A 25,322-nucleotide genomic window follows, 5' to 3' on the forward strand; every position below is an offset into this window, starting at 1 on the left:
TGCCCTATAGAGGGGCCCACATGGAGAGGAACTAATGTCTTCAGCCAGCAATTCACTAACAATGACAGTGAGCTTGGAAGCAGACTGTCCCACAGTCAAGCATTCAGATGAGACCACAGCTCAGCCCACATTTTGCAGCCCATGAGACATCATGAGATAGAGATACCCAGATAAGCTGGACCTGAACTCCTAGCCCACAGAAACTGTGAGATAATAAATGATTATTTTTTTAAGCTGATAAATTTTGGAATAGTACGGCATGCAGCAATAGATAACATACAAATCCTCAAGATAAGATCACTACCATATAGAATTCTTTAAAGATTACAAAATTTTTTAATGAGGATACTACAAAAATGTAACGTTAGTTGATTTTTAGGACTATAAGAATCTGGTCTGTACTTGATCCCTGGTGCAACCTCACTTTTTCCTGAATCACCATTTGTTTATTGTCCTCTGACAAAACCTTGGCAAAGTAATGCCAATGCCCTCCCCCACCTTTTCCAGCTGTACCCATTAATGAAGAGATGTGTACTTTGATGAATATATGTTATTTTAGTAGCCCCAGAAGCCCACATTTATGTTTGCTGACCTGATTGAGTACAGTAATAATTCATTTCCAGATCTCTGGGCTATGAGCAGGAGTCACACACTTTGTTCTCCCCAAGTATGTTTCAGGTAATCCTTTGTGATTTCTATGCCATTAACATTCTATGTTTCAGTGCTGGTCTTTTGATTCAAAGCAATTAGTTTGGTTATTTTCCAAAGGATAAACAAACATGGAAATTCAAAACTACCAGCAGATGTTAAAATTAAGTACATTTTCCTAGGATTCCAGGATAGTGAGCAGCCTGTTAGTTAAGGATTAGGACCTTAGTTAAAATCACAAACTCTAAACCAAATGTTGATCATATTGACCTCAAACCTAATTTTTTCTGAAACAGTTTTCCCAGGCTATCTCTGTGTTAATGGCCAAGCAAGGCAAAGCAACTGATCCCTTTTTTTTTTTCCCCACACTACGATAGTTAATTTTATTTGTTCAAGGACTCATTTTGCAAGCACTAAACCAAGCTTGGGCTTTGATTCTGGGAGCCCAGTTTCACATACTTAGGCAGATAAAAGCAAACTGTGCTCCCTGTACATGGATGAAAACTAAAGGCTCATGGTTAATCATACTGTAGTTTTAAGTTTCTACAATCTAGCAGCCAGAAGTCACAGGTCCTTTAGGTCCTTCTGGATGTCCCACAGGGTGTCTGCACTTTTCTTGAGTTGGGCAACCTCATCATCCTTCAGATTCTTGTTGATAACACTGGTTAACCCCCGAGCATTCAGGATATGTGGAAGGCTCAGGAAGCCTTCATTCTCAATGTCATACATCCCCTTCACCATTGTTGACACTGGGTGAATCCTGGATAGATTTTTCAATATGGATTCAATAAGATCAGCCACACTTAATCCAATAGCCCAGTTGGTGTATCCTTTTATCTTGATGACTTCATAGGTACTTTTGACCACCATCTTATGTACTTCCTTCCAGTTTTCTCTACCATTGTCTGTTCCCATTTCTGGATTCAGTTCCTGGAGAGAAACACCTGCCACATTCACCCCACTCCACACAGCCACACTTGAGCCACCATGTTCTCCCAAAATCCATCCATGGCAGCTGCTGGGATGAATGTCAAGTTTTTCATCCACAAAATAGCAAAATTCTAGCAGAATCCAGATTACATTCACTCCCAATCACACGCTATTTGGGTAATATACTTAGTTTCCAGGTAACATATGTGAGAATATCCACTGGGTTAGAAACCACAATTATGACACAATCAGGACTGTATTTGATGATCTGAGGAATGTTGAACTTGAGGACATTAACATTTCTCTGCATCAGATTCAGAAGACTCTCTGCCTTTTGCTGGCGAACTCCTGCAGTTACCACAATGATCTTGGAATTGGTGGTCACAGAGTAATCTTTGTCTGCCACATTTTTTGGTTCCTGAAGGAATAAGCTCCCATGCTTCAGGTCCATCATTTCTCCTTTGAGTTTATCTTCCAAAACATCCACAAGAGCAGGCTCATCAGTCAGAGACTTTCCCATAATGCTGATGGCACATGCCATACCAACTTGTCCAACACCCACTACAGTGACTGTATTGTTTGGGACCGTTGCCTCTTCTGCAACTGGTGCAACCAGTTTTTCCTTAAGAGTTGCCATTGTGCACAAAAACAGAAATATAGATCAATGGAACAGGATAGAAAGCCCAGAGATACACTATGGTCAACTCATCTACGACAAAGGAGGCAAGGATATACAACGGAGAAAAGGCAGCCTCTTCAATAAGTGGTGCTGGGAAAACTGGACAGCTACATGTAAAAGAATGAAATTAGAACACTCCCTAACACTATACACAAAAATAAACTCAAAATGGATTAAAGACCTAAATGTAAGGCCAGACACCATAAAGCTCCTAGAGGAAAATGTAGGAAGAACACTCTTCCATGTAAATAACAGCAAGATCTTTTTTGATCCATCCCCTAGAGTAATGGAAATAAAAACAAAAATAAATAAGTGGGACCTAATGAAACTTCAAAGCTTCTGAACAGCAAAGGAAATGATAAGCAAGACAAAAAGACAATCCTCAGAATGGGAGAAAATATTTGCAAACGAATCAACAAACAAAGGATTAATACCCAAAATATATAAACGGTTCATTTAGCTCAATATCAAAAAAACAAACAACCCAATAAAAAATGGGCAGAAGACCTGAACAGGCATTTCTCCGAAGAAGACATACAGATGGCCAAGAGACACGTGAAAAGCTACTCAACATCACTAATTATTAGAGAAATGCAAATCAAAACTACAATGAGGTATCACCTCACACAGGTTAGAATGGGCATCATCAGAAAATCTACAAACAGAAATGCTGGAGAGGGTGTGGAGAAAAGGGAACGCTCTTGCACTGTTGGTGGGAATATAAATTGATACAGCCACCATGGAGAACAGTATGGAGATTCCTTGCAAAACTAAAAATAGAGTTACCATATGACTCATCAATCCCACTGCTGGGCATATACCCAGAGAACACCATCATTCAAAAAGACACATGCACTCCAATGTTCATTGCAGCACTGTTTACAATAGCCAGGACATGGAAGCAACCTAAATGTCCATCTACAGATGAATGGATAAAGAAGATGTGGCACATACATACAATGGAACATTACTCAGCTGTAAAAAGCAATGAAACTGGGACATTTGTAGAGACATGGATGGACCTAGAGACTGTCATACAGAGTGAAGTAAGTCAGAAAGAGAAAAACAAATATCGTATATTAACACATATGTGCAGAATCTAGAAAAATGGCACAAATCAACCGGTTTGCAAGGCAGAAATAGAGAGAGTTGTAGAGAACAAACATGGACACCAAGTGGGGAAAGTGGGGTGGGGTTGGGGGGGGGATGAATTGGGAGATTGGGATTGCCATATATACATTAATAATAAGAAAAATGATATCAAATTGTACACTTTAAATATATGCAGTTTATTGTATGTCAATTGTATCTCAATAAAAGTTCTTACAGAAAAAATAAAAATTAAAAAAAAAAAAAAAGAGTTGCCATTGTGCCCGGGGGAGAGAAAGTTCTTGAGATGGCAGTAAGGGTCGCAGCAAGAAGACAAAGTAAGCAGCATGCGTCTGCAAACTATCCTTTTAAAAGAATTCATCTAAAATTTGAAACATCAACATAAGTTAAATAGACAAACTATAAGCACAAATACTATACCCCAAAATACACTTTATCAATCTTGTATCAGCACTGGACTATCTTTTTAACTTCCTTCTTTTAATCTCCTACCATGCCTGCCAATCCTAAAGAAAATACTTGTTCACTAGTAAATAGTTGTGGGAGGAAGTAAGGTGAGTGAGGGAGGAAGGAAGAAGAATTTTATTGACTTGAAAAATGTGTACTCTTAACATTTTGCTTACAATTTGCTAATAATCCTGATTATCTTATGCATTCTTTTTTATCCAGTTTTATATGTCCAAAGGTAATTTAAACCATGAACAGAAATTAGTAACATTTTTAAAGACACTGAAGATGTCTATATGTTTACATACCAATGAAATTATTTGCATAAAAGTATTTTTTAATTGTCAAAAGAAGCACGTGTAAGGTATTAATTCTATCATAATAATTATTATTTATCATTATCAAAATTGACCTTCCTGGTGACCTATTCTGTGTAAAAGAAGACAAATTTAACAGCCGATAAAGCAAAGAATTCAGAAACACACATTTCCTCTATTAAAATGCTCCATATCTTGAAGTGATTGCACCGTGACAATAAAGAGTATGTTTGTGTATACCAAATACTTGATGCTTAGCACCTGGGGTTTTCTGGACAGACTTCAAGGGGATTCATAAGCCCTCTGTCTTTTTCAGTATCAAGAACATTTTCCTCATTTTTAAAATATCAACTCAGATTTAAGAAATAAATATCATATTTGATGAAAACTCACAAAATTATTGCTGTAGCTGAGGTTAAAAAAAAAAAAAACCCTGCCATAATGCAGATAAATTAAGGATTGAGTTGTGGCTGCCACACAAACATTTAGTCCTAATCATGTGACGTTTGTAGACTTAAAATCTTGAACACAGGCATCCAGTTAAACACAGCAGATTGAAAATGTAGAATTTAGTGCCTCTCCCCCTTGAAACCCCATTAAAATGAAGGTAGGCAGATTTTTAAAACCACAAAGAGGATAAAAAGATCATAGCAACAATGTTTTAGAGGCTGGACAGCAGATGGATGAGTGGTAACTGACTTAACAAACATGAGACTCCTAAAACCTAAACCAGCATAAGGAAAATACAGACACAGACTGCAGGATCCCAGCAATGCACAGAAAATTAAGGCACCAACCACCTTTAAAAGTCAAAGTTGGTGACTTTTTTTTAAAGAGCCACAGATGAATCTTAAAATAAAAGACTGATTGAAACGCTGTGCCATCCCCAACATATCTCCCAATACCCAGGCTATTAGCCTCTCCCCAACCCTGGAAGGCAACAAAAGATTTGCTCCCTGGAAATTGAACCATAGAAACTTTGAACTCAGGGACAAATACTGAAACAAGATGATCAAGGGAAAGTTAACTCACTGAGTACTGAGCTCTCTGACCCCTATTCCTAGGAGAAGGAGGATTTCCCCTAGCACAAGAGAAATTACTTAAAGGTCCGGATAACAGGCTCTGCCAAATGATCCTACAAGAAAGTTTATGTTTGACTCGTTCTCCATAAATGCCTACAACTTCAGATAGCCTTGCACTGCCTTACCATTTAATATGAGCAGATGGCCAAGGATCACCAGATATTTGAGGAAAAATCTCTAACATGAAGAGAGTAATGAAAAAAAGAAATAAAAAGAACTTGAAATAACAAAATATGCAGAAAGAAGAATAAAACATTCAAGAATTTATTTTTAGCCTTAGAAATTAAAAATGTACGAGGTTGAGTTAAAAATTATCCACACTCTGGCTGCAGAAAAGACAAATACATCATTTTTTGACATCATCTCCTTGCTTTTCAATACACTTTGTCCATGTGTCAACAAGCTTTTGTATTCCCTCATTAAAAAATGTTTTAGGCTGAGCTGCAAGCCACAAATGCACCGCTGTCTTCACTTCATCGGAAGTGAATCTTCGGACTTCCTAGGTGGTGCAGTGGGTAAGAATCCACCTGCCAATGCAGGGGACGCGGGTTTGAGCCCTGCCCCAGGAAGATACCATATGCCGCAGAGCAACTGAGCCTGTGCGCCACAACTATTGAGCCTGTGCTGTAGAGTCCGTGAGCCACAACTACTGAGCCCATGTGCCGCAACTACTGAAGCCCACATGCCTAGAGCCTGTGCTCTGCAACCAGAAAGGCCACCACAATGAGAAGCCCACGCACCACAATGAAGAGTAGCCCCTGCTCGCTGCAACTAGAGAAAGCCCGTGTGCAGCAATGAAGACCCAACACAGCCAATAAAATAAATAAATAAATAAATAAATAAATAAATAAATAAATAAATAAATTTATTAAAAAAAAAAAAACGAAGTGAATCTTCATCCTCGTAGGGCTGCTTTCAAGGGACCAAAGAGGTGAAAGTCTGATAGAGCAAGATCAGGACTGCAAGGAGGATGCATTAACACCTCAAAACGAAGATTTTGCAGTGTCAACAGTGACAGAAATGTGCCGACGTGCACAACCTCAGACCATAAAAAACGAATCACTGCACGCTGCTCTTCTTTCCTGCAAATCACAAATGGGGCATCCATTTTTACTCACACTGCAGTTACAAATGAACTGATGTAACATGTTCACACCTGCACAGAAGTGACTGGGGAGACACTAGCCTTGAACAGAAACCTCTGATAAGACAGTGCAGCCAACAGAATTTTAATATAACCAGAGTGTGGATAATTTTTGACTCACCCTCATAAAAGCAACAGCCTCTTCTATTCATGACGGTGTAACTGTTTCCAGACCAGCCCTTAGAAAACTAAAAACAAACAAACAAACAAAAATTATACAACCAGACAAAATATATGAATTCATTGTTGATATAAATCAGATATTAGACAATTAGAGCACAGGATAGTGATCCCTAAGTAAAGGGAAAACCACACACATTTGACTGAACTTTCCCCTGAGAGCACATCTTAGACTATGGCACAGAGAGGTGGAGGCCAAGTAGAACACACAGGTCTCACTGCCTCTGGGGAAGCAGAGATCAGAGTTCAGGTCTGCTGTGGCTGGAATTTGTAGGGTAGGTGCCGTGGAGAAGGAGTTATGGAGAATGAGCTCCAGAAATCTGCATCAAAGACCCCTTAAGATTTGGAGTAAGTACTAAAGATAAGACAATACAAGGCCTGGCAGAGACCAGCTACTTAGGGACCTGTGAGCTAAATGGAGGTTGCATAGTCCAAGAAATAGAGTCCCAACTGCCAGATAGGAGAAACGTCACTGAAAGCTTAGGCATTTGACTGAGATCACAGAAAGTCCACACCTTAGAAGTAAGGTTGCTTAAGCTGTAAAGGAAGGGCTACTCTGTACCTGCCTTAACCACATTTTGTAAAAGCCTCAAAAATATCAAGTTTATTTTGCAAGTAAATTGAGTAAAAAAAAATGCAATTCTCTTAAAAGGAAGAAAATAAAATCTAGACTCACAATGATACACCAGCCACAACGTCCAGTATTAAATTAAAAATTCCTAGGCATACACAGAAGCATGAAAATATTACCCATAAGCAGGAAAAAACAGAGACTAAAAATAGACTCACAAATGGCAAAACTGGGGAATCAGCAGACTGAGATTTTTTTTTTTCATTTGGCTACACCGTGTCTTCATTGTAGCAGGCAGGTTCCTCAGTTGTGGCATTTGAACTCTTAGTTGTGGCATGCATGTGGGATCTAGTTCCCTGACCAGGGATCCAACCCAGGCCCCCTGCATTGGGAACACGGAGTCTTAACCACTGCACCAAGGAAGTCCTAGACAAAGATTTTAAAGCAGCTTTCATAAATATATTAATAGATATAAAGAAAAACATAAGCTATGAGTATAAATATGGGGGAAATCTCAGTAGAGAAATTGAGACTTTACGATAGAAACAATTCTAGAATTGAAAAATACAGTATCTGAAAAGAGAATTTTATTGCATAGGTTTAACAGCAGATTAGACACTGCAGAAGAAAAAATATCGGTGAACTTAAAAATAGTGCAGGAGGCAGTAAGAATACTCGAATTGAAGCACAGAAAGAAAAAGTGTTGAATATAATTATGAGTTCCTCTGTGACTTGCAGGGCAAAATCAAGTGGCCTAAAATGTAATTGAAATCCCAGAAGAAGAGAAAGAGAACAGAGATTGAAGCAGAAAAAAAATTTTTGAAGAAATAAAAGGGCCAAATCTTTCCAAATTTGATGAAAACTATCAACTCACAAATCCAAGAAGCTCAATACACTGAGCAGTAGAAGCATAAAGAGAACAACAGCTATACACCCAAAGGAAGTAAAATCACTATCTCAAAGAGATATCTACACTTCATGTTCTTTGCAGCATTATTCATAATAGCCTAGACACGGAATGAACCTAAGTGCCCACTGACAGATGAACAAAGAAAATGTGAAATACATATTTTTTCATACATTTACATTCAATAATATTTATATATACATATGTATATATGTGTGTATATATGTGTGTGTGTATATATATATTATTCCACCATTAAAAAGAAAGAAATCCTGCCATTTGCAACAGCATAGATGGACCTAGAGGGCATTATGCTAAGTAAGATGTCAGACAGAGAAAGAAAAATACTGTACAATCTCACTTATATGTGAAATCCAAAAAAGTTGAACTCATTACTTACAATTGCTAAGACATGGAAGCAACCTAAGTGTCCATCAACAGATGAATGGGTAAAGAAGATGTGGTATATATATACAAAGAAATATTACTTAGCCATAAAAAAGAACAAAATTTTGCCATTTACAGCAACATAGATGGACTTGGAGGGTATTACACTAAGTGAAATACGTCAGAGAAATACAAATACTGTATGATATCACCTATATGTGGAATGTTAAAAATACAACAGACTAGTGAATATAACAAAAAAGTTACAGAGAACAAACTAGTGATTACTAGTGAGGATAGGGAAGGGAGGAGGGGCAAGATGGGGTAGGGGAGTAAAAGGTACAAACTTTTAGATATAAAATAAGCTATAAGGATATATTGTACAGCACAGGGAATATAGCCAATATTTTATAATAACTATAAATGGAGTTTAAAAACTGTGGATCACTACATTGTAACTTATATAATATTATGCAGCAACTATATTTCAATTATTAAAAAAAAAGTCTACTTGCAAAAAAAAAAAAAGCCAAACTCATAGAAACAAAAGACTAGAATGAGGCTGAGGGGTAGAGGAATGGGGAGATGTTGATCAAAGGGTACAAACTTCAGTTACAAGATGAATAACTTACAATTCACCATGTAGCATGGTGACTATAGGTAACAATGCTGTATTACAAACATGAAAGCTGCTAAGAAAGTAGATCTTAAATGTTCTCAGCACTTGGGGGCAGGGGAGAAAGAGAAAGAGAGAAAGAAAAAGAAAGAAAGAAAGAAAGAAAGAAAGAAAGAAAGAAAGAAAGAAAGAAAGAAAGAAAGAAAGAAAGAAAAAGAAGGAAGGAAGGAAGGAAAGAAAGAAAAAGAAAGAGAGAGAGAGAGAAAGAAAGAAAGAGAGAAAGAAAGAAAGAGAGAAAGAGAGAGAAAGAATAAGAAAAAGAAAGAAAAAGAGAGAGAAAGAAAGAAAAAGAGAGAGAGAAAGAAAGAGAGAAAGAGAGAGAGAAAGAAAGAAAGAGAGAGAAAGAGAGAAAGAAAGAAAGAAAAAAAAAGAAAGAAAGAGAGAGGGAAAGAAAGAAAGGGAGAGAGAAAAAGAAAGAAAGAAAAGGGAAAAAAGATAACTATGTGAGGTGATGGAAATGTTACTAACCTTATTGTGGTAATCATTTGATACATACATGTATCAAATCATTATGTTGAACACAAACTTACACAATGTTGTAAGTCAATTACACCTCAATAAAACTGGGGAAAAAAATCTCAATAATAATAAAAAAAGAGAGAACCACAGCAAAGCATAGTCAAATTGTTGAAAATTCAAGACAAAAAACAATTTTACAAGCAGCCAAAAGAAAAAAAATACATTACATACAAGGGGAAAATAACAATTATTACTAATTTCTCATAAAAGATAATGCAGTGACTTCCCTGGTGGCCAAGTGGTTGGGACCCTGAGCTCCCAATGCAGGGGACCCAGGTTTGATCCCTGGTCAGGGAACTAGATCCCACATGCATGCTGCATCTGAGAGTTTGCATGCCACAATTAAGGAGCCCGCCTTCCACAACTAAGACCTGGCACAACTAAATAAATAAATGAATAAAATAATAGATAAATATTTAAAAAAAAAAGACAATGCAAGCAAGAAGAGAATAAAATGACATCTTTAAATTGCTAAAGGAAAAAAACTAGAATTCAGCCTATAAATCTATGCCCAGTGAAAATATCCTTCGGAAATGATGGTAGAGTAAATATATTTTCAGATAAAACAAAACCCAACAGAATTTGTCAGCAGGATACCTATCCTACGAGAAATGTTAAAGGAAATCCTTCAGGCTGAAGGCAAATGATATCAAATGGAACCTCAGATCTACATCAAGAAATGAAAAGCACAGGGATTTCCCTGGTGGTCCAGTGGCTAAGGCTCCACGCTCCCAATGCAGGGGGCCCAGGTTTAATCCCTGGTCAGGGAGCTAGATACCACATGCCACAACTAAATTTCCCATGTGATGCAACTAAAGTTCCCGCACGCCACAACTAAAAAAATATTCCACATATGGCAACTAAGATTCCGCATGCTGCAACTAAGACCCGGTGCGGCCAAATAAATAAATAATTTTTTTAAATAAATAAATAATCTAATTAGCACATTAGAATTTACATACATCCTTCAACAGTGGAAGTTTGATTTTTGGTGCTATCCCAGGAGGTGGGCATTTCCAAACTTGAGCAATGTTCATAGAACAGATGAACTGAATAGCTGTAACATCTTGCCTGCAAACAATGAATAATATTCTGCCTAGAAGTTTTTCTTATTCTGATCTACCTAATAAAGTTCTTATTTGAAAGATTGGGAGGAGGGAAAAGATAGCAGAATTTTAAAGTTCAATAAAAGAGCTGGAATAGAAAGTTGAGGAAATCATCCAGACCATAGAAGAAAAAACAAAAAAAATGAAAAGTGGAAAAGCAAGGATTAAGAAAATTAGAGGATCAGTGTAGAAGATTCAACAGCCTACAAATAAGAGTTCCAGAAAGAAAGAACAGAGAAACAGAAAAAAGAAAATTTTCAAAGATAAATTGAAGAAAACTTCTCACAACTTTCTAAATTGAAAGAAACTAATATATTCCCCAATATAATAAATAAAGAGATCCATTCCAAGATATATCATCATAAAATTTCAGAACAGAGATTCTTGGGTAGGAGAGAAAGACATATGAAAAGAATCAGGAATCAAGATGTCTGATAACTATTCAACTGCAAAGCCTTCAAAATTCTAAGGAAAATTCATTTCTACCCTAAAATTACATACCCAGCCAAACCTCCAAACAAGGATAGAACAAGTACATATCTCAAAAATCTTATCTCCTATTCACTCTTTGTATTCGTTATCTATTGCTACATAATAAATTCCCCTAAAATTTCACAGTTTAAGGCAACAAACATTTACTATCTCCCAGTTTCTGTGGGCCAGCCGTCCAGGGATGGCTTAGCTGGGGGTTCTAGCTGAGGGCCTCTCGTGTGATTGCAGGTCAAGCTGTCAGCCAGAGATACAGTCGTGTGGCGGCTGCACTTGGGCTGAGGGACATGCTTCCAAGGTTATGCATGAGCTTGTTGGCAGGTCTCAGTTCCTCACTGGCTATTGGTAGAAGATCTCAGTTCCTCGGTACATGGGCCTCTCCATAAGGCTGCTCAAAACAAGGCATTTTACTTCCCACCAAGCAAATAATCTGAGACATAGAGGCCAGTTTCCCAAGACAGAAGCTATAATCTTTTATAACCTAATCTCAACAGTGAGATAATATCACTTCTCTCATATACTGTTGGGAGAGGACTGCTCACGGATGTGAATACCAGCAAGTAGGGATCATTGAGGGCCATTTTGGAGGCTGGCTACTACACCCTCTCCTAGAAGCTGCTGAGGGGTGTATTCCACCAAACAAGGAAGTAAACCAAGAATGACAAAGAGTGGGATCCAGAAAAAAAAAAGAGAGAGAGAAAGTGAATCCCTAAGAAAGCAGTGAATTAAAAAACCCAGGTTGGACTTCCCTGGCGGTGCAGTGGTTAATAATCCGCCTGCAAATGCAGGGGACAGGGGTTCAAGCCCTGGTCCAGGAAGATCCCACATGCCGCAGAGCAACTAAGCCCGTGTGCCACAACTACTGAGCCTGTGCTCTAGAGCCTGAGAGCCACAACTACTGAGCACATGTGTCGCAACTACTGAAACCCGCATGCCTAGAGCCCACGCTCTGCAACAAGAGAAGCCACCGTGATGAGAATCCCTAGCACAGCAACAGAGTAGCCCCTGCTCGCTGTAACTACAGAAAACCCTCACGCAGCAATGAAGACCCAAAGCAGCCAATAAATAAATAATAAATAAATAAAATAAATTTAAAAACCCAGGTTGAGAGTTGAGTCCAAGACCAGAAACAACCAGTGGAGATTAGAACAGGAAGATACAGGTCTCCAGGAAGATTGTCACTAAGAAGAGCAAGAAGTGATAAATTGAAGCAGAGGGTAGGGTGGAATCTGAATATATTGTGCTGAGAATTCTATTTCTAGCAAAACATGGGGGTAACTTTGTGAAAAATATATTAAAATATATTCAAAACTAAGCAACCAAAACCAATAATATTTGGGCTAACAAATATTATTATATAACCAAAAATGGTAGGAGGATAAAAAGAGAGGAAATATCTGTCTGTGTGAGGGTGTATTTGGATAAAGGAGCTAATCGTCATCTTTTATAGTTGCAAGTCAATAGAAAGTATCAACTTAAATATTAATAAAAAGCTTAGGTATGTTTCTAGGTATACGGAGGCAAATATCAAAAAAGAGCTAGATTTGAAAGCATTTGCCTTTGGGAAGGGAAATTCTGTGTTGGACCTGTGGAATAGTAGATAACCACTTTTCTTTCACATTGTAGAACCATTTGATACTTTAAAACTACCATGTACATCTATAACTTAGATTCTTAAAATAACATTTTAATTTGCTGAACCGAATTTTAGGTTCAATTCGACTTTAAATTTAGCACTAAGTTAGAGAGACACTGATTTTTTTTCTGTTCACCCACAGTAAAATAAGTTTATTAGACTATATACATATACATTCTGAAAATAAATACCTTGTAAAATATAGTAACAAATGGGAAATTATCTTTAGAAACTGAACTATATTGTTTACAGCAGTGTCTAAAATGCACTTTTACTATATAGTATATACTATCTTTAAAACTGATAATTCCTCAAAATGATACTACAAAACAAGAAAACAATGGGTGTTATCATAGTTTTTCACATAGATATTTAGGCAATATGAATTTAGTTGACCCCAAAGAGGTCAACCCAAAGAGGTCAACTAAATTATTCATTATATTATTAAAATGCAATTCAAGCTTTTTAAAAAATTCTCAAATGGCAATTCATTAAAAAAACTTGAATATTCATTGCCTTTTTTAAATTGCCTTTTTTATAATAGGTCAAATTGTATAGATTCTAATACTTAGGAAGAGTCACACTTTTTGGTCATCTTACTGCATGTAACAGAATCTTTTTTTTTAAAGAATTTTTTAAAGTAATTAATTTATTTTTATTTATTGGCTGCATTGGGTCTTCATTGCTGCACATGGGCTTTCTGTAGTTGCAGAGACTAGGGGCTACTTTTTGTTGCGGTGTGTGGGCTTTTCATTGCAGTGGCTTCTCTTTTTGCAAAGCATGGGCTCTAAGCGGGTGGGCTTCAGTACTTGTGGCACGTGGGCTCATTAGCTGTGGCTCGTGGGCTCTAGAGCACAGGCTCAGTAGTTGTGGCACACAGGCTTAGTTGCTCTATAGCATGTGGGATCTTCCTGGACCTGGGCTCAAACCCATGTCCACTACATTGGCAGGCAGATTCTTAACTACTGCGCCACCAGGTAAGCCTCAGAATCTTTGATTTATTTTAATGTATTAAAAAATAGTTTGTGTCAAGTAATATCTTTCTACCTAAAAAACAAAGGAAGAAAGGACAGGAGGGAGGGAGGAAGGAAAGTAGGAAAGGAGAGAGGAAAGAAGGGAAAATGTTTCAGGGAGTACAAATTCTTGAGTGTAGGTCAGTTCATTCCAAAGCAGATTAGAGAAGAAAGCCTCCATGCTATGGCAGCCCAGCTATTGTTCCCTTGCCCACCTAGCAATCAGGCCTCAGAAAAAGAGAGCTCAAGGAGCAACACTAGCCAAGAAGAACCAAAAGTATGCTCCTTGCCCAAATGCTGCACTCAAACAATAGAATAAATTTGTGTAAGACAGAAAGTTTTACACAGGGTAAGCTGGGTAACTGGAGTTTCATTTATTACCAGAACCTTTGAAGTCATCAGGAGTCCTGTTTATTTAAAGATCTAATTGCTCTCTCATTCTCTTAAAAATCAAATGAAAACCTTGGACTCTTTCCTTTCTCTTCCCCTCCTTTCCCTTCCTATTCACTTCCTTTCCTGTTCCTTTCTCTTCCTAATCCTTCCCTTTTTTCCCCCTTTCCTCCTTTGTTCAGGATGATGAGGTGAAGGAGATGTGCAGGGGTACATCAGCTGCCAGTGCCCAAGCAGATGGGGTGTAAAGCAAGGAGGGGGAAGCCATGAGGAGGCTCTCAGCAGTGTGTGTGGGTGGGTGGGGAACGGGTGTTGTCACATGGACATGGTGGGTGAAGGAGACAGTGGGTTGGGAGACATAGAATCAGAAAATTAATTGATTGAGACAATCAGCAATTTCATTGAAAATAATGAGAGCCAGAGTTCTCACTGTTGGAGAAGGCACTTACATACATGGAAAGGGAGAAGACCAGAGATAACCTTGATGGGCTGAACTGGAATTGGAAGCATCAGTATAAAGGCATGTTTTTAAATTTTCTTCGGCGGAGCTATATTCAGACTATTCCTTCCTCAGTGAGCAATGACCCAGTTCACACTTAAGATAGTGCCTGTGGAGATCTTAGTTACAGTAGAAAAGAGGTAAAATATACTATTCTTCTTGTTTTTTCTTTAAGATCACTGACCAAAATCAAAGACCAAAAGAATACCCTAAGTAAAAATTTTTAAAAGGAAAAAAGTAAAGAGTGATAAAACATATTTTTTTACAGTAAAACTGTCCAGAGAATATAAAAATCAATGCAAATACCGTTTACTTCAGTGTATATGTAATACACATGCAATAATTCTGTCTATATGCAATATGTGATAAAATATACTTCAGTGTACGTCATGCTGGCAAATACAATGAAAGAAAAAAAGAGCCTGCAGACTGAAAGAAAAAACCTCCAGTGGAAGTTGAAAACAGCATTCTAGCTGGCAGTGAAGCTGCACAGCTGGTGCCATTTGAGGAATTAAAAGGAAACATATTTTAAAAGCCTAGTGATTTTTTTAAAAGGTTCTCAAAAAAAACTCCATTTTCTTAAAAACATTTTTTGTGAACTTGAAACCTCATGTTTTCTGTTTCCCCCATAGATTTAATCATTTCAGTCAATAGTCTAATGGGATATTTATATCAAAACTTGAAAAAATATGATATTGAAAATCATATATTATGATTAGGTGAAAATAGAAAACAATGATGGAGAAAAATAGTCTTACCAATAATTCAAACACATTAGAGAATAACAACGTTCTTAGGGGTATAGTAGTAACATTGGAATAAAAGACCGTTAATGGAAGAAAATGGAGAGTAAAGAAATAGACCTTGTTATTGGATTTAATATAAGATAAAGGAGGAATTACAAATCAATGAAAAAGGAGAAAAAAATTAAAGAAATAATGGCAATTTGTGAATTTTTTTAAAAAGTCAATTGTGTTCACCTCATCCTCTATTCACAAAACTAAATTAGATTAAATATTAAAACCTTAAGAAATCAAAACCAAAGGAGAAAAAAACTCAGATAATAAAAGTCAAGATTTGTCAAACATCTGACGAAGATTATTAAACACATAAAGAACATAATATTGAAAATATAAAAATACTTATGCACTTAGAAAAATTAACTGAGATATAAAAGAAAGTAACAAACTGGAGAAAGTATTTTAACAGCAAAAATGACAAGAAAAGGGCTATTTCATTAAGTTTACAAAAAGTTCATACAAATCAGTAAGAAAATTGCAAATGATATCAGCCAGTAATTCTCAAATGAAGAAATAAAATTACCCAATAATAAGTTAGAAAAATGTCCTCACAACTAGCCAAAGAAATGCAGTAATTTAAAAAGCAACACTTCTACATCAAAACCCCAGATAATATTTGTGGTAGACTGTTACCTTGGTTTTCTTTCGATGTCTAAAACCCTAGCCTCAAAGCCTTTGCCTAGCCTGTTCTCTAATCAATCCTTAACTATTGTATGATTCTTACCCTATCTTAGTCATGCTCTCTTATTCAAAGACCCACCTTACCTCAGATCCCCCAAAAAGCCTAATAAATACCCCAACTTTGCCTTTACCCTTCAGAGATGCTACTATGACTCTGTCAAGGTAATGGTCTCCTTTAGAGAGGGAAGCAATACATTCAACTTTGCCTTATGACCAGGGTATGTTGGTGGTGTTCCCGGGCAGCCAGCATCCACAGTATGAAAACGAAAGACTGGAAACAATATTCATTCTAAATGTCTAATTAAAGGAAAGTTACTAAAATGTAGTGCATTATTTCAAATAAAGAGACAAATGTGGAATAAGTGGGAAATGCTTAGGTTATAAATTAAATATAACAAAACTGTATTTATAATATGGTTCCATCTATGGGTTCAATAAAAGCATGTGAAGAGAGAAAGGAAAGGAGGGCAAAAGAGAAAGAGGAAGGAAAGGAGAGGAGAGAATGAGAGCATGGGAACAGCTGGTGTCTGCCTTTGAGTGTTGAAATATAAATGGGTTTTCTTCTGCTTTTTTATTTTCAAATTTTGCGTAATGAAAAAATTTAATAATAAAAATATTTTGAAAAAAAGTTAGGAAATAATTTTAAGCAATATTAGCTAAAAGTAAATAGGATGAAATGATCTTTCCCAATTTTGCATGCAGAGTACAAAGTCTATGAAGGTACATGAGAGGCACATAATTTGTGCAATAGCTTTTCAGCTATTGAAGCACCCTCAACAATCAAAATTAAAAGAAGTTATTAGTCAGAGGACTGCTGGTAAAGACAGACCCTAACTGGTACTGGAGGAAAATGACAGACTATTTAGGTCAGGCAGGTATACTTCTTTGAATATAAATAATCATTGCATTACATTTTCTAAAATCCAGGTGGTTTCCATAATCCCCACAAATAATGGGGCTCTCTTTTTGTGTTGTATATGTAACAAGATTAAAATTATTAACATAGGGGATGCACAGCTTCTTTCTTTCCTTTCCCCCTAACTGCCTCCACAAAGCTTTCAGGGACTGCCTACTTAAGCTTCGTCCTTCTTCCCTTAGGAGTGTAAAAGAAAGACCTAGAAAGAACTACTGTTCTCAGGGGACTGCATGTTTCCGGGAGCACATGGCTTGGGCTCTAGAAGCTGGGAGGAAAATGGCAATGGGGAGAGACTGGGAACATTCTTTTAGGGTAGGTAGTGAGAGATTCCTAGGAATTTCAAAGTATTGGTGATAGGAGTGGACAGGGGATTTTATTAACAGTTTCCATGAGCTGAGTAACTGGATTCCCTTAAACATCCAAGAGAGACATGAATCAAGATTGGAATTTCTTTTAGAGCTGCACTTTAAATGTAACACCACTCCCACGATGGACCACGAGAGCCTCCTTTTGCTTCAATACTCTTATGTTAAACTCTGAATTAGTAAAGGAGTATAAGTGATTGTTTTTAAGTATGCATATTGAAAATGGAAAACAGAATTGAAAAGCAAAACTAGATTTTCATCTAGAATATATACAAAGAAAAGAGAAACTCTGCCTGTGGTAGATAAGAGGACAGGGGCTGGAAAAGTGTGTTTGTGACAGTGAAGGAGGGCTCTTTTATATGGATCTGCCACAGCTGGCAGAAAAACCTCCCTAAGCACCAAACTCCCCTTACTCTGCTTTCATACTTACCAAATAACATTATTTGGTTTCTTGGTTACTTTGGTACCAGCAAATGGGTGCCAGATAACAGATACAAGTAATCCAGCCAATGGAAACATTGATCTTTTCAAAATTAATAAAGTTATCTTCTAGCGCACACACACTGACCTACCATGTGCTTGGCTAGAGTAAACCAGTTATTTGAAAGCTGGGATTATTAAAGTTCCAGAACTCTAAAGAAGAGAGACCTTCTTTAGAATTCTGGCTAAAACATGTCATCCTGGCTACTGGTAATTTACCAGAATTTAGTGCTGATCAGAGTGGGCCAAACATCACTACAGATATTAAAACAAAGTATAACAAAGGAAAAAACCCCTGATACATTTATGATCATTAAGAAACTATTAATAGAGTATTGATTTAAAATTCATACAAGTACTGTGGAATAGTAGTCAATAATAATAACAAATCTCATTAACTTGTCAGCAAACAGTAAGATGATTTCTTTGAAGAAATTTCATATGTTGGGTGAGGTAATGCATGTGTCTGCCAACCAAAGCACATTCTTCGTGCACTGAAAGCTGATCATCTATTGGTCTACACAGCCATGAATATTTGAGAGAATGATTACAGTAACACTGATCACATTAATCACATTAATAATAAAAACCATATCAGTACTAGTAATAATAATTCCAAGAGCCTTGAGTCTGAAGAATATTTGGTGTTTGTTTATACATACATATGTGAATTCTAAATCATCCTATCTCATGATGTAACAGGGAAAAGCTAAATTGGACTCCATGTTTGAACTGTTATTTTACATTAACTTTTGTATTCTATTCCTTTTGCTACAAGTTTAGAATGTTGCTTTATAGCCTGAAATATACAAGATAGCCCATTCTCAAGCCCCTGACCTTTAAAGGTATAACACTTTTCCATTCATTAAAGTTGCAGAACAAAGAATAACATTTGCCTTGTTGGAGGTTTACAGGAACATCCTGACCTGACCTATGTGAACAGCTGCAAGAACAAAGGATTCTGGCACCAGGAAGTCTGCAACAACGAACAACACCCCCTTCCTTTTTTAGTATAAAAGAAGCCTGAACTCTAACTAGGGAAAGATGGTTTTTTGACAGAGGCTAGTCTGCCATCTTCTCAGTCTGCCAGCTTTCCGAATAAAGTCATATTCCTTGCCTCAACACCTCCTCTCCGATTCATTGGACTGTCATGCGGTGAGCAGAGCAAGCTTGGACTTGGTAACAATGACATATTTACAGCATGGACTCAATCACATAAAGGCTCTAACTTCAAGCCATCTAAATGGGTTTGTTTTTCAAAATTCCAGCTTTTTTGTGTATTTAAAACTCATGGGTACCATATATTAAGTAAGAAGTATGGCTGAATTTTTTTTTAATAAAGATTAAATTATAATAAATACAGTATGTAAATAAAAATACACACACAAGAAGGCAGGTATGCAGGGTGGTTAGTACTTGAAATCAGTATAGTATTACATCATGATTTAGGATTCTTCCAAGTTTGTATTATAGATACAACACATATTTAAAATAATTTTGTGGCTAGGAGTTTGATTTTGGTGACTAAAGGTTAAAATAACATTAAAAATGTTAGAAATATCTGAAAAATATAGGATATTTGTTGAGTTGTTTTGTGCATGCTGAGAAGTAGAGGAAACTTGATCTCAGCAGCTGCACATTAAATGTTACCACCTCACCTCCATTAACAGCAAGATTACCTAAAATAAAGTGTGTATTCAGAATCTGCTGGTGTTTTGATGTTAGAATCTTTGGTTCATCAAGTCAGATGAACAACTATTAATCAAGTACCTCCTGTCTTCAAGATACCTAGGAGACATAAAGAAATCTTTAAAAATATTTCCTGTTCTTAACTAGCTTACTATTTACTTGCTTCCAAACTGTAGCTATTTGTTATTAGTTGACCATAAAAGGGGAAATCGACAGTAACACAATAATAGTAGGAGAGTTTAAACATGGCCAGATTGATATGAGATTTTCTTTAAAAAATAGAGGCAGGAGTATAATTTAGAATGTAAGAATTGATGATGGTTGTAGTTGTTGGTTAAAGAAGGCAATGTGTATGAATCATAACATCTACTACCACACACTGACAACTGAAATAAACAAACACCCAGGGGCAAAGGCTCAGTAACATTATTGTCATCTGCACAGTACATCAATTTAGGAGGTGAGAACTATAAAAGTGTCCAGAGAACTTTTCAGATGACTATAACACCATCAATTCAAAATTACTTTTTATTAGACAGCATATACACAAGATACAAAGATCAAAAAGTAGAAAAGGATATACGTTAAAAGGTAAATCTCCCTTCCATCTTAGTTCTCTTCTCAGATGAAAAGGGCCGCTAACAGTTGCCTGCGGCTAAATCAATATTTCATATGACCTTTTTTCTCTAAAACTTTTCACTCTTTCTGTACTTCTACTTCGTTGTCTCCAACCTTAATCCATACACTTATTCTACATGGTGTATAAAGAGGACTATATTATGAAGTTCACACTCTGAAACAGTTTCATATAATAAATATGAAACTGCTAAAGTTAGCCAACTTGTCAAGATGATGTTAATGGTCTTTGGATACGTTTCGTCATACAAAAGAGAACTTCTCACCTTCATCAAGGTGCATTTTCAGAACTAGATAAGTTTATCTGAAGCAATAACTTTGCCGGGGTGAGTGGAATTAGCCTGAGTTATACAAATCAAGCACACCTTTGAGCTGTGGTCATCCCCAAAGCCACTGAGACAAGGTGGAAATGGACCTTGTTGAGGCACCCTCAGGACCTAGGACCCTAAAATCTACTTGTGACACTGACACAAATTTGAAGATACAACTTATTTGATTTTTAATTTAGAAAAACAAAAACAAGATACATGACCTGCCTAAAATTGTGAGGATAAAGTGAGTATATTTATCTACACAGGATTAAGCAAAGTTCTTCTATAAACTTTATAGAAAATTATTTACTTGATAAAATTATATCATATTACAATCTAGTGTTTTAATTTTTTTTTTTTTAATGTTTTGGACATGCCGTGCAGCATGAGATCTTAGTTCCCCAACCAGGGATCAAACCCGCATCCCCTGCAGTGGAAGCGTGGATTCTTAACCACTGGACCACCAGGGAAGTCTGTATAATCTAGTGTTTTAAATCTATTATTAGGTTAGAGAAATCTCCTGTATAACAGGTATTCAGAAGAATACTAGGTTTTGTGTAGGACCACAAAGCCACTTAGGCTGGAAGACTGCTGAGACTGATGACTTAGACTTCACTAAGTTTGATTTCACTTTACTATTAAAACAGTAAAAAGAGATGCAAAGATTAAACAAGATATAATGGCACAAATGAGTGGAAGCGGTTCCCTGATGCTTTCCATTTTCCTCACAGAGGTATGTCCTAAGTTCTGCCACTAAGGAGAGGCCAAGTCAGTGCTCAAGGACTGATCCTATTACCATATGAGAAAAAATGTTCACATCACAGTGCACCACTGAGCCTTAATGATATTTCAGTCCAGTTAGCTTGGCTACAACCTACCAAACCTATAATATGTCCAGGCTCCAAAGCATGAAAAGGCTTAAATTATAATTCAGCAAATATTTATCAAATACCTATTAAATGTTGTATCTAGTTTTACATTAGGTTTGATTTTTCTGCCATTTTGAGGGAAAGCAGACATTACTACAATGTTTCTTTAAATGGGTCGACTATCTCAATAATACTAAAATAATTGTTTTATCAAGTTGCAGATTGAACTGTGGACCAGTATTCTTTCTCTCTCATTATGGTATTACTGTAGAAGATTTTACATTATTATAGCAATTCAAAAAAATGTCCTAGGGATATGAGCCCACATATTTCTAGTTCATTTCTAAACTCACATATTCCAGACAGATTCTAAATCTATTAAAGATAGTGAAGGCAGACTACCATCCACATGACTTAAAAGAAATAGATCAGGTACTTATATTTTTCTCAAGTAGGCTGATTTAGTGACAACAGCAGGTATGAAGGAAGTGGCACCAACTTCCTGTTCTGCTGTTCTTTCACGCCCAGCCTCAGGGTAGACTGCTCTACCAGTCCACCAGGGTAGATAGAAATGCCTCCTGCCATGGTGTTAATGGCTCCTTCAGGACCATGAATTGTCCATAAGCCATCCACAAAGCCCTCTCTGCAGAAAGGGGGTAAAGAGGCAAGGTAGGGTCTCAGCACTGGTATTTGTAGCTATAGTTCAGATTTTACATAATGGACGCTAGCCTGTTCCCGTCTATCAGAAGTAGGAACTTGTCTGAAGCTGCCAAGTTTGTTACATAAGAGGCAAGGGCCTTTGCATAGTGAAGAGTCATTCACAGAACCAAACCTAACTATTTTATCTTGCCTAGGATTACAAATTCAGTAATATGTAGAAAATAGAATACTTTCATGGACATGAGTTGCTGACTAGGATAAAATGTTCTCTAATTTACTATATAATGCATTCCATCCCAAACTAAATTAAGACTTTTTCCCAAGAAGACATATCATAAACATTCTTTAGGTAATTCCTCATCGAAGGCCTGACATATCTTCCCTTCTATCTAACCAAATGAAACGATTTCATAAGAATGTAATCTCCAGTTTGCCACGTTATGGATAATGGCCAGTATCTATTCTTAATAATATTATACGATTTGCTTGTCCAATAATTAAAACCAAGGTTGCAGTACATGTCTGTATTATAGGCTTAATAGTCACCATATAAGTTCTACACCTTTAATAAATCAAGTTTTTTTCATGTTCATAATAATAATGAAATAGAAAATAGAGGAATCAGCTGCAATTGTCCAAAATTCAATTCTGACTGATATATAAAATAGTTTTCCCACTTCCAAGATTATAGAACTCTTTTGTTTTCAATCTAAGAATTTTAAACCCTCAAGTATGGGCAAGGCCTGACAGATGAAGAAAAACATACAAACTGGGCAAGTCCACAATGACAGCATTTTTATTTCAAGAAAACATGTATTTTTATGAAAACGGTAAGATAATACTGTGAAACTTTCACATTTTGAGGAAAATGTCTTAAAATATAGCTTATTTGTTAGCTTAAAATTATTTGAAAATACTGGAAAACATTAGGAAGAAAGCAAGTTACCTACAATCCCAAAAGTATTCAAAACTCCATAAAAAAGAAGATAAAGTGGTCCACATCAACCCTCTAATCTCTTTCCTCTGGAATAGCCTATGCTACACAGATTTCGAACTGGCCTGTAATTCGCTCTTTCTTTTCAATTGATCATGGATGCTTTCCTGATCAGTACAAATAGATCATACTTCACTGGTTTAAAGAGCTGCAAAGCATTTCATCACATGGATGCTACATAATGTTTCTGATCATTTCTCTATGCTTGTAATATATCTTTTGGTACATATTTTATCATGTCTGTGTGATTGGTGAAAACACTGTGGTCCCTTTACACGGGGGTGGGGACAAAGTTTTGGTAAACTTTGAGGTCACCAAAGCATGTTCTTGAAAAACACAAATTTAGAAAATAGCCTACACTTGCATTAGACTATGTTCTTGAGGAATAAAAGAATCAGAGAAGGAAAAGGAATAAGGAACACACACACATATACACACACACACACACGGATGGAGAAAGAGAAAGTAATTCTCTTATGTGTTTATATTTATAATGAGACAATCTTAGGAAAATGGATGAGAAAGCTAGTTATAAAATGAGACTTTTAACTTCAAAAGATGAAGATGTTTAAAGCCCAAAACTCTGAGTGCAATTTAACCCTTACTTGTTTTGCACTTTGAAGATTAAATTTGTTGGCCTGCAGAAGAGAGGAAGCAGTTCAAACTGCAAAATGAAGTTAATGAAAAATGCAAAACCCGAATCAGCTTTAGTTGGGCGTCAGCGTTACAGAACAGCACTCTCAGGAAATTATGTTGCCAGCCATTACTACATTCCTTTCGCTGTTATTAACTGGAAGCGAGAACTGAGGAATAAAGAGCCAGAAAGAAGAAAGCCATCAGCAAACTCCAATAAATAAGAAAAATACAACAATGATGATCTAGGAAATACATTTCTTTACCATTTTTATGCATTATTTCATGTTTAAAAGTTTGCTTCTAGGCCCACTGATTATATTCCACCTCTGGGATCATTACCAGAGGATAATAATAAGAGATTATGAACTCTGGAGTCTGTATGGACCTAGGCTCAAATCTCAGCTCTACACTTTTCTAGCCAAGTCACCTTGGAAAAGTTATTTAGTCTATTGGGTCTCAGTTTCTACATATAAAATAAAAATAACAGCAGATGTTCAGTAAATATTCGCTATGAGATCTCGATCATACACCTAGCAAACCATACTAGGAGCAATGCCTCTGGGTGAATGAAACACTTAATTACTCCAAGCACTGGTTCTCAAAGTGTGGTTCTCAAATCAGCAGCATTAGCATCACCTTTGAGCTTATTAGAAATGCAAATTGATGGGCACTACCTAAACCTACTGAATTAGATGGTCTGGTGGGGCACAGGAAACTGTTTTACAAGCTCTCCAGATGATTCTTACACACTTGCCCTAGAGTTAAGCTAGACATGATTTTTACATGATCATTTCCATTAATGGACATTAAAGGATCCAGCAATCACCTACAGGGCTGAATTATCCATCAGGCACAGAAGGAACAGTGTCTCATGCCTGTGATACTTTTAAAGGCTTATGAAAATTCCAGTTATAAAGTAAATAAGTATTAGGGATGCACAACATGATAAATATAATTAACCCTGCTGTATGTTATATATGAAAGTTAAGAGAGTAAATCCTAATTCCTCAACATAAGGAAAAAAAAATAAAGACATGAAAAATGTTTTAATATTATTTCTTTTAAAATCAGAAAAAAATCAACATAATGATAATAATAAATATATAATAATGAATCCAGCCTGGATTGTATCTTTATACCAAAGCAGTTTTAAAGTTAACTAGAGCCAAAGCAATCCTGAGAAAGACGAACAAAGCTGGCGGTATCACGCTCCCCCTGTCTTCAGACTATACTACAAGGCTACCATAGTCAAAACCAGTATGGTACTGACACAAACACAGACACATAGATCAATGGAACAGAATACAGTCCAGAAATAAACCCATGCACTTATGGTCAATGAATGTACAACAAAGGTGCAAGAATATACAATGGCGAAAAGACAGTCTCTTCAATAAGTAGTGCTGGGAAAACTGGACGGCTAAATGAAATTAGAACATTATCTGCACCATATACAAAAATAAACTCAAAATGGATTAAAGACTGAAATGCAAGACTGGAAACCACAAAACACCTAGGAGAACACATAGAGAGAACACTCTCTGACATAAATCAT

At 36.6% G+C, this 25,322-nt stretch overlaps 1 pseudogene; it reads right to left on the minus strand.

The window, feature by feature from the left end:
• Positions 1-1,212: 1,212 nt before the first annotated feature.
• On the minus strand, positions 1,213-2,215 carry LOC130855452 (L-lactate dehydrogenase B chain-like; annotated as a pseudogene).
• Between the last annotated feature and the right edge of the window lie 23,107 nt (positions 2,216-25,322).

This window comes from Hippopotamus amphibius, chromosome 6 (assembly GCF_030028045.1).
Source record: "Hippopotamus amphibius kiboko isolate mHipAmp2 chromosome 6, mHipAmp2.hap2, whole genome shotgun sequence".
NCBI lineage: Eukaryota > Metazoa > Chordata > Mammalia > Artiodactyla > Hippopotamidae > Hippopotamus > Hippopotamus amphibius.